General features: G+C 38.9%; 1 long non-coding RNA gene across 1 annotated transcript in view; it reads right to left on the bottom strand.

The window, feature by feature from the left end:
- LOC134002545 (uncharacterized) overlaps positions 1-15,033 on the bottom strand; it is a 46,917-nt gene that overhangs the window by 2,285 nt on the left and 29,599 nt on the right. The window contains exons 2-3 of the long non-coding RNA XR_009927611.1: positions 10,989-11,047; positions 3,978-4,052 (exon numbers count right to left, since the gene is read on the bottom strand). This is a non-coding gene — a long non-coding RNA (uncharacterized LOC134002545). The remainder of the gene's footprint in view (positions 1-3,977; positions 4,053-10,988; positions 11,048-15,033) is intronic.

Below are 15,033 nucleotides of genomic sequence, written 5' to 3'. Positions count from 1 at the left end.
GATGAACCAGAGGCCAATAAGGCAGGAACATGACAGGAAGAATAATGCAGCAGTTTAGACGAGCCAAAGCAGAAATCCTTCAAGTCTACCCAGAGAGCCTTTGTGCGTACGTGTCTGTTAGGGTTAGTCTGATAAAAGCTTTTCTCTTTCATCTTGTTTTGTTCTTGTTATGCTTTTAGGCAGATATGATTGCACAATTCATTCAATTCACCTTTGATCAATTAACCCACAGTGTTTGCCAGGGTATAACCTGACTGTTTTTGTTTTTTAGGATTGGTTAAAAAAGTATTCAATATTAAAATTCATGACTGTGTATAGTTTCCATCCCATCATTGTTGGTATTGTGATAGCACTAATAGCTAATCCTTAACCTCAAACCAACTGCAAACATTAAATTAAACATTAATTAAAGCACATTTTCCTGATGATAACAAACAACAGATAGAAGCATTTGCAAATATAACTGTATCTACATGTGTATACTGTATGTAGGAAGAAGTACTCAGATCCTTTACTTGAGTAAAAAATACCAAAAGGACATTTTTAAACGTCTCCTTTAGAAGTCAAAGCATTCAAAATCGATTACCTGTCAACTATTAAAGTAATCTAAAAAGTATTTTCATAATCAATTGATTGTTTGGAGTCATTTTTAAGAATTAAATGTCCAAATGTTCTGATTCCAGCTTCTCAAATGTAAATATTTTCTTCTTCTTTAGTATTTTATTACCATAAACTAAATATATATGAATGTGGACTGTTGGTTGGGACACTTAAGGACTTCATCTTGGTCTTTGGGAAACTTTTTATAGACCAAACATCTAATCATTTAATCAAGGAAATAAGCAATGGATTAATCAATAATGAAAATAATAATAGTTGCTGCTTTTTTTTAATGTCAAATGTTAAACTGAAAAGTAACAAGTAACTGTAGCTGCATTTGGTGGAATAAAAAGTACATTGTATTTATTGTATGTATTGTATATATAAGTATATATAGAAATAAAAGTTCCCTTTAAAACTTTCCTTGAACCTTCTTAGTTACTTTCACTACTGTACATGCCTGTGATTGGCTTATAATTGGGTGTTTTCCCATCCGTTAAGCTAAATTGGAACATTACTCATGTCCAAATGAGAGTGAACATTTTAGGTTAAGTCTAATTACTAGTGTGGATCTAATAGAGCATCAGGAGAGAGACAAACAGCAAACCAGCCTCTCTGCTTTGTAATTAACCATGGCATGAGGAAACAGTGTGTGTATCTGTGTGTTTGTGCGGTTTAACCAGGTGCTACAGTATTCTGGTAACCACAACCACCAGTTCACTTCCTGTATGAGTCTAATAAAAGAGTTGATTGTGACTTTCTCTGAACGGCAGCCAGCTGTTTACATCAGCAACACAGCGGGACAGCTGCACAAGTCACATTAACATTAATACCATAAATAACTATTCACACTTCCGTAAGTCTATCATTTGAAAAAAACCTATCATTTTTGCATTAATGGATTACACATTTCAAATCAGCCAATCAAACACTCCTAACCTTCTCCTGCCATGTACAACAGATGATTTCAAACTTACTGTCCTGTACTATTACTGGATGCTCTCTCTTTACTGTAAATCAGGGAAGGAAATATTGTACCAAAGCTAAGTTAGTTTTGCAGTAAACTACTCTAGTTCATCAGCTGATGGAGTTTGACGTAACATTTTGTTTTTTGGACCACTTTTAGGACTTCTTGTCCGTCCCGTCTCCTCCATCCAGGAACAACACCAGACCTGGCATGACAGTAGTTAGGGCTGTTAATCAATGCAGTGGAAACGCAGGTTTGTATGTTTATTTCTTTACGTTTATTTAAGAATAAAACAGATTTACAACACTGTTAAAGATTGTATCTAAAAGGGAAAATGGCATCAACACAGCATTTCTCTTCCACTGCCAAAATGTGTTGAATTCACATATTAAACTTTAATTTCTGGAAGGTTTATTGGACTTAGGATACCATGACAGCTTTAATGCCTCTGCTGGTGTGGCTGCAGGATTAGATGTTATATAATATATGACAATAATTGGTATTTACAGGAGCCTCGTGTTTATTTTGTTATTTGTAGATTTGTGAAAAATTATGTTAAAGTTTTGACGCAAACTATGAAAGTCTGAATTTTCATCAGAGGGCCAAATATTTTTGCTGCAGGGTCAAATTTGTCCCATGGGCTGCTATTTGCCTACCTTCACTCGACTCTACAGTTGATGAATGATGATGATTAGTTAGAGTCTGAAATCTTGATTTGCTGCTCACTACTGAGTGAACCATTTAGTGTTTATTATATAGAGAGTAGTGAATGAGGGAATAAGGGAGTGATTTCAGACATAGCCCCAGTGAGTGGATCTTGAGTTAAGACTGTTTTCAACTTGCCACTTAAACTGAACCTGGTGTCTCGGGTATGCTTTGTTGTGTTATCTGTACTGGCCTGATCCTCCTGGCTGTTTCTACTCATTCTGGTTATCGTCTTCTTCAGGCTGCTTTCCTACCAGCAGCCTGTGACTGGGTGTCCTCCTAACTACACAAGTGAACAATGAGCAGTATCTGTAATAAGTATCAGTATCGGTAAGTTTAAGTAATCGAACCATCTTATCTACAGTTTTTGTAACCAGAATCAAAGTTCAAGGCTATCATGGTTCTTGCATGTGTTGAGATAAAACGACCTCCTGCGGTTATGGTTCCTCTGCCAAGTCCATCTAATCACCTGAAGCCAGACACTGTAAGGATTCACTGGCATTGACATATCAAAATATTTTGGTGGTCTGTTTTGCAGTTTGAACAATGTCACGGCTCATTTCCCAACATGCTGCATTTTAAACAGCAGGGACCTTGTTTTAATATTATTAGAATACATATAAAACTGAACTCTGGTGCTGGATAGACAAACCATCTTCCAGCCATCTGTAGTTCCATAGTTTTCTTACTTTCCATTCAGAGTAGAACTGCACACTATTGAGGATGCAGTCATCTTGTTTGAATAACCTTTATTGGAAAACAACTGAAGGTTCTGTGGTTATGTTCAGTGTGAGCTCCAAATCGTGGCTCATCAGTTGATCCATACAGTGTGAGGAAAAAGGTGTCAAGTTGTGGATGTGTAGTTGTGTAGTGCTGTTAACACAATATACAAGATTAATACAGAGTCTGCCCAACTAGTGTTTATTAATAGCAATTAAACTCTCAATTATTAGCTAATATATTAAGTCTCAATTACTTCATTTATTGTCTTTGTCAATTGCGCCCCAAAAGTATGGAAGAAACTCACCTCTTCACTTTAGCTTTTTATTAGTTTTTCTGTCTGTTCTTTTCACATCGAAAAATTTTATAAGTGCACTAATGCACTTATAAAATGTTGTTGTGTATTGTTAAAAAAAATGTTCCTCACAATTTCATGTTGTGAAGTCCCTACCAGAACTATCAGAAACAAAAAGTTATTTGTGCAGTAATGCAAAACAGGAAAGCAGTAAATCCTCGTATTTAAGAAGCCAGAACCAGATAATGCTTGTCTTTTTTTTTCCTTCACTGATGACAAAACTGTTTTCTGTTCATTTTCTTACGAGTGAATAAATCAAATTATTTTAGCTCTCTAGAAAAGGTTGTACAGAAAGGTCAGTGGTATCAGGTAGGTTGTATTACAAATGATTGGCCAGTTCATTTGGGCTTGAATCTGACTGTCTGAACATAAGATGCTGAGGAGCAGGGCAGCTCTGTAGCCTCAGTTAGTTCATGTACAATAGTGCAGTAACACCCTCAATGATCCACAAGACCCAAACACCTGTACTGATGCAGTACGAAGCAACATGATACAATAGCACAACTGCAAATCACCACTGCATGCTGTTTCCACTCACTGCGTCCAATTCAACTGATGAGTGATCTCACCCTACATCTTCCACAATGTAAATGCAACCAGTACTGTTAAATACACAGGTGGTGGACTCACCATAGACTCTGGACAGTAACTGGGTAACCTTTGCAGGAGATGCTTCAGACGAGACTCACTCTTTATAGTGGTGAGCTGTGGGACAGGAGAAGGAAAATACATGGTTAATATAACATATATTTAATATCTGTACAAGTGCATGTGCATGATGTTTGGGCGAATGTTGGAAAGTAAAGAAACATTCTCTGCATAGACATGATACGTAACTGGCAGCTGAAGTGCTTCCAAGACTTGGATGGGCATAAAATGTGTGATGAAAATATCTGGTTCTATGATAAAAAATCAGAAAGTACAAGCCTAAGGACTATAATTCCCACAGTGCACTTTTGATAAGAAACATGCAATCACAGAGCTTAAAACGGTGTTTCATCATCTCCATTGAGACAGTTTAAGTGAAGAGTGAAAGACACAGACATAACTTCAGATTTTGCAACTGCCAGTAATTAAAGCAGTGGACAGTCTAAGATAAGTGGCCTAGCTGTCTCCATGGCAACGTTGTTTGTTTTGTTTACATCACTTTAAGCATGATAGGAAAAATGACAGTATGACTTTTTTTTACGGTTTGTTCAAATGGAAACGCAAAATTTGTGATGTGGGTTACACACACACACACACACACACACACACACACACACACACACACACACACACACACACACACACACACACACACACACACACACAGGATGCTTTTGGTTCACTCTTTAACATTGCATTGTAATCTATTACCTATTATATTTACCCCCTGTGTAAAATGTTATTAAAGGTGACTAAAGGTGTGAAATAAACAGAAAATGGGAGTATAGCACCTGAGTAAATGTACTTGGTTATGTCCACCAATGAATGACACACCATTTGTATATTTGATTTTTAAAGCTGTTTTTAAATAGGTGGACTAAGTCCTTTAAATGATTAGGTCTAATAATTACATGTAATGAGTGTCATAGATGTCCAAATATCTGGGTGAAGAAAATGTTTACAGATAAATGTGATGTTGACCAGTACATTGATTCATTTATTGCTTTACAAAAAGTTTTTTGTTACCAGATGCGACATTTCAGCTGTAGTCTGGAAACAATTCTGACATACTTTACTGACACCTGACATAATAATCAGGTCTCAGTAAAATCTGAAGTCCTTATTTTTGTCTTAAGTTTACACTTCTGCTATTCTCTGTTTTTGCTTAAATCTACATCTTGTTTTCATTTTTTTCTGGACATGATTCCTTATGTTGTGCAAGTATAATTAGTATTTATTATAACATTGTACATAAGTGGTTGGATAATGTTTGTAATTACATTTTCAGCGTATTTTTGTTAATAAAAGACTTTAGCATGCATATACTGTTTATACACCAGCTCTACTTATGGATGCCCACAGGAGGAGCTGTTTTAAACACTTATACCTGCTTACAAGTACATTATTATGTGTTATAAACCATTTATTAGCTGTAAATAGGGGGGGACTTAAAGTTAAGATGATGCAAAATGAATTTGTGACACAGGTTTGCTTCCTGTCATATAGATGTTCAAACACTCCTGTTTGCTATCAGGACAAATTGTCCCTTTTAATAACCATCAGTAGATCATCATGTTTGTATTTACTATTCAGATTATTGTGAAGCTACATTTTTGCCAGCTGGCTCTGTCACCATGACGACCTGAGAGAACCTGCATCATACATTATGACACCTTCCAGAAGTTCCAAAACTTTCATAAATTAGAATCTTCACCGCATCATCAGTTCCAGTTTGTGCTCGTCTAATCAAAGAGTTTTAGAAAAACAGTCAAGAAAACAACTTTCATTTTTCGAGTTTCAAAAATCAGTGGAGATAGAGTTGCCATGAAACGGCGCTACTCCGAAATCTCACAGGGCATCCACAGAGTTGCAGAGCTCTCTTCCCCTGAAAGGAAGAAGATCAGGATCTGTACAAGAAGATCAGCCAAGAAAAGGCCCTTCTCTGAAGTGTCACAGGACAACCACAGAGACCCAGAGATGTCCTCCCCAGACAGTAAGAGGACAAGGATCACCACCGACACAGAGGAGAAAGTCAAACAACCAACTACCTCTAAAGTTAATCCTCTGTCAAAGATTTGGGTCATCGGCGACAGCTATATTCGTCGAGGAGAGGAAGCAGCAAAGGAAAAGTTTGGCAAGAACTTTGGACTTCATGCCAACGTTCATTGGTTTGGCCAAGGAGGAATGCGTTGGGGTGGTGTCCTTCCCTGCTTTTATGCCAAGTTAGCAAAACAAGGTCCCCCAGATATTTTGGTGGTCCATGCTGGTGGCAATGACCTTGGCCTGGTGTCCCCTAAGAAACTGGCATTCCTAATGCAGAGGGATTTGCAGCAGCTGCGAGCAGAGTTTCCATCAATGCATATTGCATTTTCCTGCATCAGCGAGCGGCAGCAGTGGAGACATGGAAAACCTGTGCAGATAAATAACGACAGGAAGTCTGTCAACAAGTTCATGAGGAAGAACGTTGACTTCATCGGAGGTGAACTCATTGAACATCCCTCCCTGAAGTTCTACGATAAGAAAATCTTTCTGCCTGACCGAGTACACCTGTCCAAAGCTGGGAACCGACTGTTTTTGACCAGCATCCAGAGCACGTTGGAGAAGATACTTCACAGGTCTTCCTCAGAGTAGTGTGTCTGACTGCAGCAATGCTCACTGGCCCCCTGGCTTCTGAATTGTACATAATTGTTCATGTAAATATGATTGTTATCTGTATTTGTGTCAGTCTCGTGAAATAAATGTTGAAAAATGGATTCTGTGTAGTGGTATAATATCTGTGGGGACAATAAGGTCAGAATTGGCAGTAATGTTCAGAATTTTCACATTATTTAACATCTGTCCTGTCCAATCTGTCATTTCATTTTAGCTCAAAATATACATCATGTATATCAACCTCCTAACACTCATGTAAGAGGTGGAGCCAGTTTGAACTACTTCATATACAGTTAGCTAGTTAGTCTGGTAGAGTTAGATGACTAAGATGAAAGAAGAAAAACAAAGTTTGTTTTTTAAACTTTTTTGCCAATCTTTAATTTTTGGTAAAATATGAATTAATTCTTTTGTATAACATTAATTGAAATGAATACACACTGATTTAATACCTGAGCTCACAAGACAAAAGGATTTGAAACCTTAAAAAAAGAAAAGGACATTTCATATTCTGGATCCATTTTGGATGAACAGGACAGCTGTGGTCCTGTGTTTTATTATAATGTGTTCTCAAGTGTTGTGAATTTGCTCCGGCTCAAAATGTACACTTACCCAGGAGACTCTATGATGAAGAACATTGAACCCACTTTAAAGTGAGAATTGTATGAGTTTGAATAAACACTTCCAGGACCGGCAGCTCCTCCCAGTTCACACCTCTAACACTCAGCCATTAGATCTGATAAAGATCACTAGATATACATGATCATCACTTTGATCCATGAGAGTTAAAAAATGTACTTGTTGCACCTTATTATTGAGTTTTCCTGCAGGGCGGAATGTGTTGAGGCCATGGGAAAGTGTTGGATAATCAACTCAGTTCCAACACTTCTGAAATATGCTCACTTAGACATCAATAAGGCATCCAAGTTTGTGGTGTGTATCCACACTGAGACCGACTTCGCCAAAACACATCCGAGTGTTGTGTTGAACATACAAGGTGATAGAGCCTGGGAGAACGTGGCCACTGCCAAACAGTCTCTGGCTGAAGTGTGAAGTCATGAAACCCAACGAGTGAGATTTACAGCTTCACACTTTCAAACTGCTGGGCTTTTTGTGGATTATCTCTGTTCTTTCACAGAGGAACAGCTATTAGAAATCACAGTGATTCAAAACGCTGCCAGTTAAAATGAATGGTGGAGAATACCAAACATGCCTGATGGTCTACAGTCGGAGTATCAGACTGTCTCACTCCTGCCTGTCTGCTTTTGTGAGGAAATAAAACTTGATGTTTGTGAGCTGGGAAACACTTCAGTAATGGCAAAGGTTTAGTACTCTGTACTGTTTGGTGCAGGGTTGGATTTTCACTTCTTTAGCTTCTGCCTCTCAACAAACTACACTGAATCTTTTCAAGCATTTACTTTTCTCTTACAGCCATGAATTATTTTCCACAACAAGTTTGTGTCTCAGTCATTAAAACAGTGATATAGTATTGTGCTTCTTTAAGGTTTGGGGTCGTTTGAAAGACAGATTTAAAAAAGAAGACATCCAGATGTTTAGTCTCTTATGTGGCTCAAACACCAATAACACTGGATTCAACACTTCCCATAATGCAACTAGAAAGCGTGTTAATTAGACCCTCCCTGTCTGGCACTTTCAAACTCCACACCTCCAGTTTGTAACATAGACTGTATGATCATAATATGCAGTGAGATGTGGAGGAGCAACCCTTTAATGGAATGTTTTCTACAGAGTAGGCTGGTGGGGATTTTCATAATCATTAATGAGATATTAAAGAGCCACTTCACAGCAGCTGGAAACCTTGTATTTCTAACCTGACTGCAACAATGTATTAGGTAGTGTATTCCAGGGTTGGTACAGCATTACACAGTTGGGTGTGGTAACAGAGTTTTTCATATTATTCCAACAGTTTCTCTCACATTTTGTTCTCTCTATTGTTTTTTATTGTTTCCTTGATATGCAAGTTTGCAGCTGCAATGCTTCAGTTTTCCCACCAGATAACTGACATGTCTTCTCATCTAACACCTGGGAGAATTATTAGACCGCACTATCTCGTTTGTATTGCTGCTGTCAGTTTGGAGCGTGTTCATTTGCTCTGTAGGCCAGGCTGCAGGTGCTCATGATGTGGTCGTAATCAGGACTTTTTGTTGGGAAAGACTGAATCAGGGGAAATGCAACACAGACTGGCAGACAGTACCGTCATCTACTCTTTTTCCAAACGGCCTTACATCCCTCCTGCACTGACAGCAAAACACAACACCAAACCAAGCGACAGTGATTCGCTGGCAGACAATCAAAGAAGAAATCTCCCCCCCCCCCCCGATGCAACAAAAGGCCCGACTCTGAAAACCAACGTGCCGGGCGGGACATTTGTAAAACTCTCTCGCTCTGTATGAAAGGTGAATAAGTGCTGCTTTACAGACTGATGGGTTCTTTCTCCGGAGTGGATGGAGCCGCCACCATCAAACGGCGCAGGCCTGAGAGGAGCTCTCCGCTCCAGCAGCCGTTTCCAATCATACACCGTTGAGGCCTGAGAGTCCGGCAGGTTTTCATTCCAGCTTAAGTCAAAAACAGCTGATTCTGCTGATACATTCCTTCTCTTTCCTGTGCTGTTCAGTTGGAGTGAAACGTAGAATAAGCGTATAACCCCCAAAGGACATTACTGCTACTAGAAAATGACACGAGAAAGTGATTTGTTGGCTGTGAAGAACCCTTTTAGAAACCTTCTCTATACAGTCACAGGACTTTTAACCTACTGCTCAGGGGCCTTTTCAAACCTGTGCTTTTTAGTCCACGTATGTTGGACTCTAGTTTGTTTTTCCCCTTAGCTACAATTCATTTGGTCAAATCTGAACAAAGCAATTGCGCTCGGGTGTGGACCAAAACAACCACACCAAGACCTTTTAGAGGAGGGGGTCTCAGTCTGATCCCAATAGAACTCTGTGGTAATTCATTTGTGGTGGGAACATGATCCCACCTCAATCCGACCCACAACAAGGCGCACTCTGCAAGTCTGAGCTAGACAGCTCTCATAGCCAGGTTTGCTTTGAATGCTGGGAGGCAGATGAGTGGAATCAGTCGCCAGCAGCTAGATGGAGAACGAATTTAGGTCCAACCTGGACTAGAAGAAGGTAGTACACTGCATGTTTGATATTTAGGCAACTTCTTCAGGAGCTTCTTCCCATGTTTACACCAGAGATGTCTATCTATCTATCTATCTATCTATCTATCTATCTATCTATCTATCTATCTATCTATCTATCTATCTATCTATCTATCTATCTATCTATCTATCTATCTATCTATCTACCTACCTACCTACCTACCTACCTACCTACCTACCTACCTACCTACCTACCTACCTACCTACCTACCAAACCTCCTTATATGTATATTGTATATTATTATAGTATATTGTCCTTACTATCACATCCCTAAATGTTATCAAAACTTCATTGACCAAGAGCTGAACTTTGTGAATTTCAAGCTTACTTATTTTTCTTACCCCCTTTTTATATAAAATGTATCAGAGCAGCAGTATCTAATGAGCTTGGAGTCGTGTTAGGAAGTCTACTGTGATTCATTAATCTATTTAAAAAAAGGAAACTCTTTGAACCCTTGTGGTTCTATATATAACTGCAAGAACCTTTAAAGAACCGCTCATTTTCTGGGTGTAACCAGGCTCAAGGCAGTTTCCATTAGAGCTAAAATGGTCCTGGTTATTACAACGTATGCCTGACACCCCCACACCCCAACACCAACACACACTCCAAACCTTACCCACCATCTCTGAAGGGTATTTTGGGGGCCATTACACTTCTAAAAAAAAAAAAGGCCATTATCTTTCTTTCTCCATCTATCTCTCTTTTTCTTCCCCACGTTTTCTTTCTTTCATGGTGTCTCCTCAAACATGCCAGCATGAACATTTCCCCCCCCCCTCCCTCTCCCAACCCCCCACCTCTCCGGCACAGCCAACTTCAAAAGCAGGAATAAAGTTTGAACTCTGTGCCTGTTTGTTGCTTACAGAGAAAAGCTTCATTCACATCTTCTTTGTCTTTTTTTTTGCTGTAAAGAAGGAGATGGGAGGCTTCAGAGAGAGAGGGAGAGAGAGAGAGAGAGAGAGAGAGAGAGAGAGAGAGAGCGTCACCTGCTGCCAATTGAAACCGGGTGAGATACAACTTTTCATTCTACACTTCAAAGAGCCAAGAAACAAAAAAAAAAAACTTTACACCACTCCCCTTCAAAAGCCTCTATTCATAGGCTGACCATAATGGGCTGAGGAGTGGGCTCGAGTGTGTGCGTGTGTGTATGTGTGTGTGCTCATACCTGGTCACAAGCATCTTTGCAACGCGATGACTCGGCAGCATGGTGGCAACAGGAGGGATCTGTAGAAACAAGATGTAACACGTTAGTTTTGAGTTGTCATTAATGGAAATGAAAATGTTAGTTTTGTCCTGAGGAAATAAGATACAGGAACAAGTATTTGTTCTAAAACATTGCTGTTAAAAGTGTTTAATGAGCTAAACTAATTGTTTGTAACCTGTTCTCCTCTGCTGGACCTGCACTCCTCTGTTTAGACCAGGAACTGCCAAACCATTCAGGAGGGTACCATTGGCTTATAAAGGGGGGGTTCTCAGGGGAAGGCGCCAAGTATGGTAGAGTTGGAAGGGTGTTTTTATGTTGTTCAGTTTGCAATGCTGTTTTAAATGTGTTTGACTATGTTTTATGATATGAATCTCTTGTGTTAATCTCCTGAGATAATTGATTATCAAATATTAATGAATGAGTCTTAGTAGGACCCAGCCGATTCATAAAGGAGGAGGCTGGAGCTCTGGGGGGGGGGGGTTTTGCCAGCTGTCTGAAGCCAGTATGGAGAGCTGCCAGGGCCCCAGAGTTAAAGGGGCATTTCTTTGTTTTTTCTACAGTTTTTGCATTTAGATATTTCTTCAGTTTTTCAGTATTTATTTATGTTTTTATTTTTTGCAGTCATTCTTTTTATTTATTTATTTATTTTTCCTACATTTGCTGGGCTATATATTAACATACTATCACATTACTGAACAGGACTGCCGGATCGGTTAGTTTCTGGAAGCTGCACCGTGACCAACTTCTGGCAGCTACATACACAAACTATAGTAGCAAGATTTCACTTTTTCTCTCATTTTTTACTCAAAAGATCAACTATCGAGCCGGAATCTGGTCTGAAATATGCAAATGGACAATGCAAACAACACATTAGCACTTTAGCAACAACCTTAGCCACCACTTGGCATGGGTGATGATTTCACATCACCTTGCTGGTCAATAAAGTGGATAAAACCGTTACAAACTAAACGTTCATAGCAGGTTTAAACTGACTTCTGACTCGCAGTTAGCATTCCAACATATGGACCATATTTAATACAGATATCCAACATTATATATTGTCCTCCTGGGTTCACCTAACTGTATAAAGGTATTAATAAATAGGATAACTCCAAACTTCTAAATTAAAACATTGTTATTTATTAAGAACATTTAAGTTGGACCACAGCACACAAAATACAATAAAAGCCCTCTCTACCTCCCCCTCCCCTCCCCTCAAAATGAGACCAAACTTTTCTGTGGATGTCACTTTTTTGAGAATAAAAAGCCAAATGTGGCCTACAACAGACTTGTTGAAATGTCAGCCTCTGCTCTGAATCTCTCTCTCTCTCTCTCTCACACACACACACACACACTCACACACACATACACACACACACACACATACAAGCAAACAGACTGTAGCTGTACAGCTGTACAGATATGTAATTTATTATGGTGATGATGACAATGGTAATAAGTTCCATGTTTTATTTTTGTATTTTTTTGTGTGGTGTTTTTGTTGTTCTGTCTGCATCTTTCAGACCTTCTGTTTTGCTCACTGTTCTGGTCATCAGTCTTAATTATGAGTTTCAAATGCGTCGTGCTACTTGGAGTTAGCTGTCTTTTTGTTGTGGTTTTTGTTCTTAATTCTTGGTTTGCACTTTTTCTTCATTTGCTTTATATCCTGCTTTTCTGCACTATAAAAAAAACATGAAATATAATAACATATATATATAAATAATAATACTGACACTTCATAACCTATATGAGATCATTTCAAATGACCATAGAATGAGACAATAAGAAAATATAACTTTTTTTCAGTTTGGTATGGATATTGAAATTGTGAAAAAATATTATGTCTATGTCTTAGTCCAAAACACTGTCTGTGTCAGTATTACCTGAAAGTCAACTCAGTGGAGACATCTGGACAAAAAACACCACTCATGCCCTGAACACTGACTGCAGCTTGACAGAAATGATATTCACCATCTACTCTATATCACCCATATAAATGATGTGTTTTCCTCGTAGCTAAACAGGAATAATAACCACACACGCAGACATGGGGGTGTTTGCTGGCAGGAGCGCTCTAAACCACAGCCCAGCCCAGGGTTCCAGTAAGTGACTTGGCTCAGTTTGCTGTCAACAAGCTGCTTCCACCTCCTCAGTGTGGACTCTAACACACAGAGTCTGAGCTGGACTGATGTACAGCTACTGATACGTGCAGGCAGTCAGACACCTACCTGCCTCTATCTGTGTCTATCATCCTAAAATGACTTGTAGACGCTCTGACCAGCAGCTCTGTAGACAGGAAGTGATTTTTTTTTTTTAAATGATGCATTATCTGCATATGAAGTGTGTGACTGAAGGAATAAATAGTTTAGACTAACATGACTGATGACACACTCTGCTTGATCTCAGCAGGGTGAAGCTGTATGTATATGCTGTTTAAGTACAACCAATCACAGTAAAGGTGATGTCATTTACATATCTCACAAAGCTGTGAAGTAGAAGAATCTATTTCAGGCACCGCTTCCAATATTAAACATCCCATTCATTTTTCCCATAGACACTGTCACATGACTCATAAGCTCTTCTATTACATTCTCCTGATTGAATCCTCAGTACAAACCATGTGTTCATGTGTGCTGTTAACAGGATCTAAAGATTAGTGTTTACAATGTACAGCATCAATCAGTTCACTTCTCATTTCTGGCTCACTTTTTGCCAAGGATTATGGGTATTGTATTCCTTTAGCCTGTTCAATCATGCCAAAAATGACAAACAAAGAAAACAAAGATGAAATCATTGGAACTGGTTGTCACAATATAAACCTATAGGATCATGTCTACTGATAGATGCCATGATTTCACACTGTACACAGCCTCATGAGCTGCCTTGTCTCTTCCACTAAAACATGAGAGTGAGATGTGAGGTAACTTTGACTTGTTTTCACTTATTCTACAAAAACCATTCTGGGTAAAATTCCCTCTTACTTATCTTCTCTTATTAAATGGAAACAAGGAAGTCACAATCTTCACTATATGGACATTTTGCAATGTCCATATACATTGTATATGGACATTGCAGTTGTTCCCAAAGTAAGAACTGAATTGAGAAAGAAAGCTTTTAGGTTTTCAGCACCTGACGCTTGGAACAATTTACAATCTGAACTTTAACTTCCAAAACTCGTACCTTGGACTGAATTGAAAGCACTAGTGAAGACTCTGGAGTCCAGGCTGTTTTATATGAGGACGTTTTAATGTACCTCATTTATGTGTTGTCTGTTCTTTTACTGTGTTGCTGCTGTCTTGGCCAGGCCTCCCTCTTAAAAGAGATCCTTGATCTGAATGGGACTAACCTGGTTAAATAAAGGCTTAATCACAATAAATAAATACAATTGAATGCTGGCTGTGCTGCATACATGTGTTTTTAGGTTTGTTACAAGTGAAGCGACCACAAGGACATAGTGATATTCTGCATATTTTTGTATTATCTTCTTCCCACCACACATTCTGAGATTTAGTTTGAGGTGTGAAGTTAGTGCTTGATCTAAAATACCTGACAAAGTAGAAAGATGGAACTCTTACATTTGCGAGTCCTTCATTCTCCTGTTTGCACTTCCTGTTTGGACGATTGTAAACCTGCACTGATAAAGACTCTCTAAATGTTGGAGGTTTGACATGAACTTGCAAATGAAGGGGGAGTGGATAGGGCGAGGGGTTAGGGGCCAACTTGAGATTGGGCTGATGACATCACTGCTAACATGGACTGAACTCCACTGAAACCTCTATCTTAGTGTTTCTGTTGTGGTGTGACTGAGGGTCTAAATGCTTGGACCCCTGCTGCTGTGTCAATAAATCTTCCCTGGATTTGACTCTGCTTACAACATGATCTGTAGTTTCAACATCTTGGGTGTAAGAGTTCAACAAAAATGATTCAACTTGTTGTTATTGGGCTGTAGAGATGTTAGTAGATATGTTTTCCCCTGCTTCCAGTCTTATCCTGACTCCAGCTCCTT

This window comes from Scomber scombrus, chromosome 20, assembly GCF_963691925.1.
Source record: "Scomber scombrus chromosome 20, fScoSco1.1, whole genome shotgun sequence".
NCBI lineage: Eukaryota > Metazoa > Chordata > Actinopteri > Scombriformes > Scombridae > Scomber > Scomber scombrus.
This window is presented reverse-complemented; position numbering and strand designations above follow the sequence as displayed.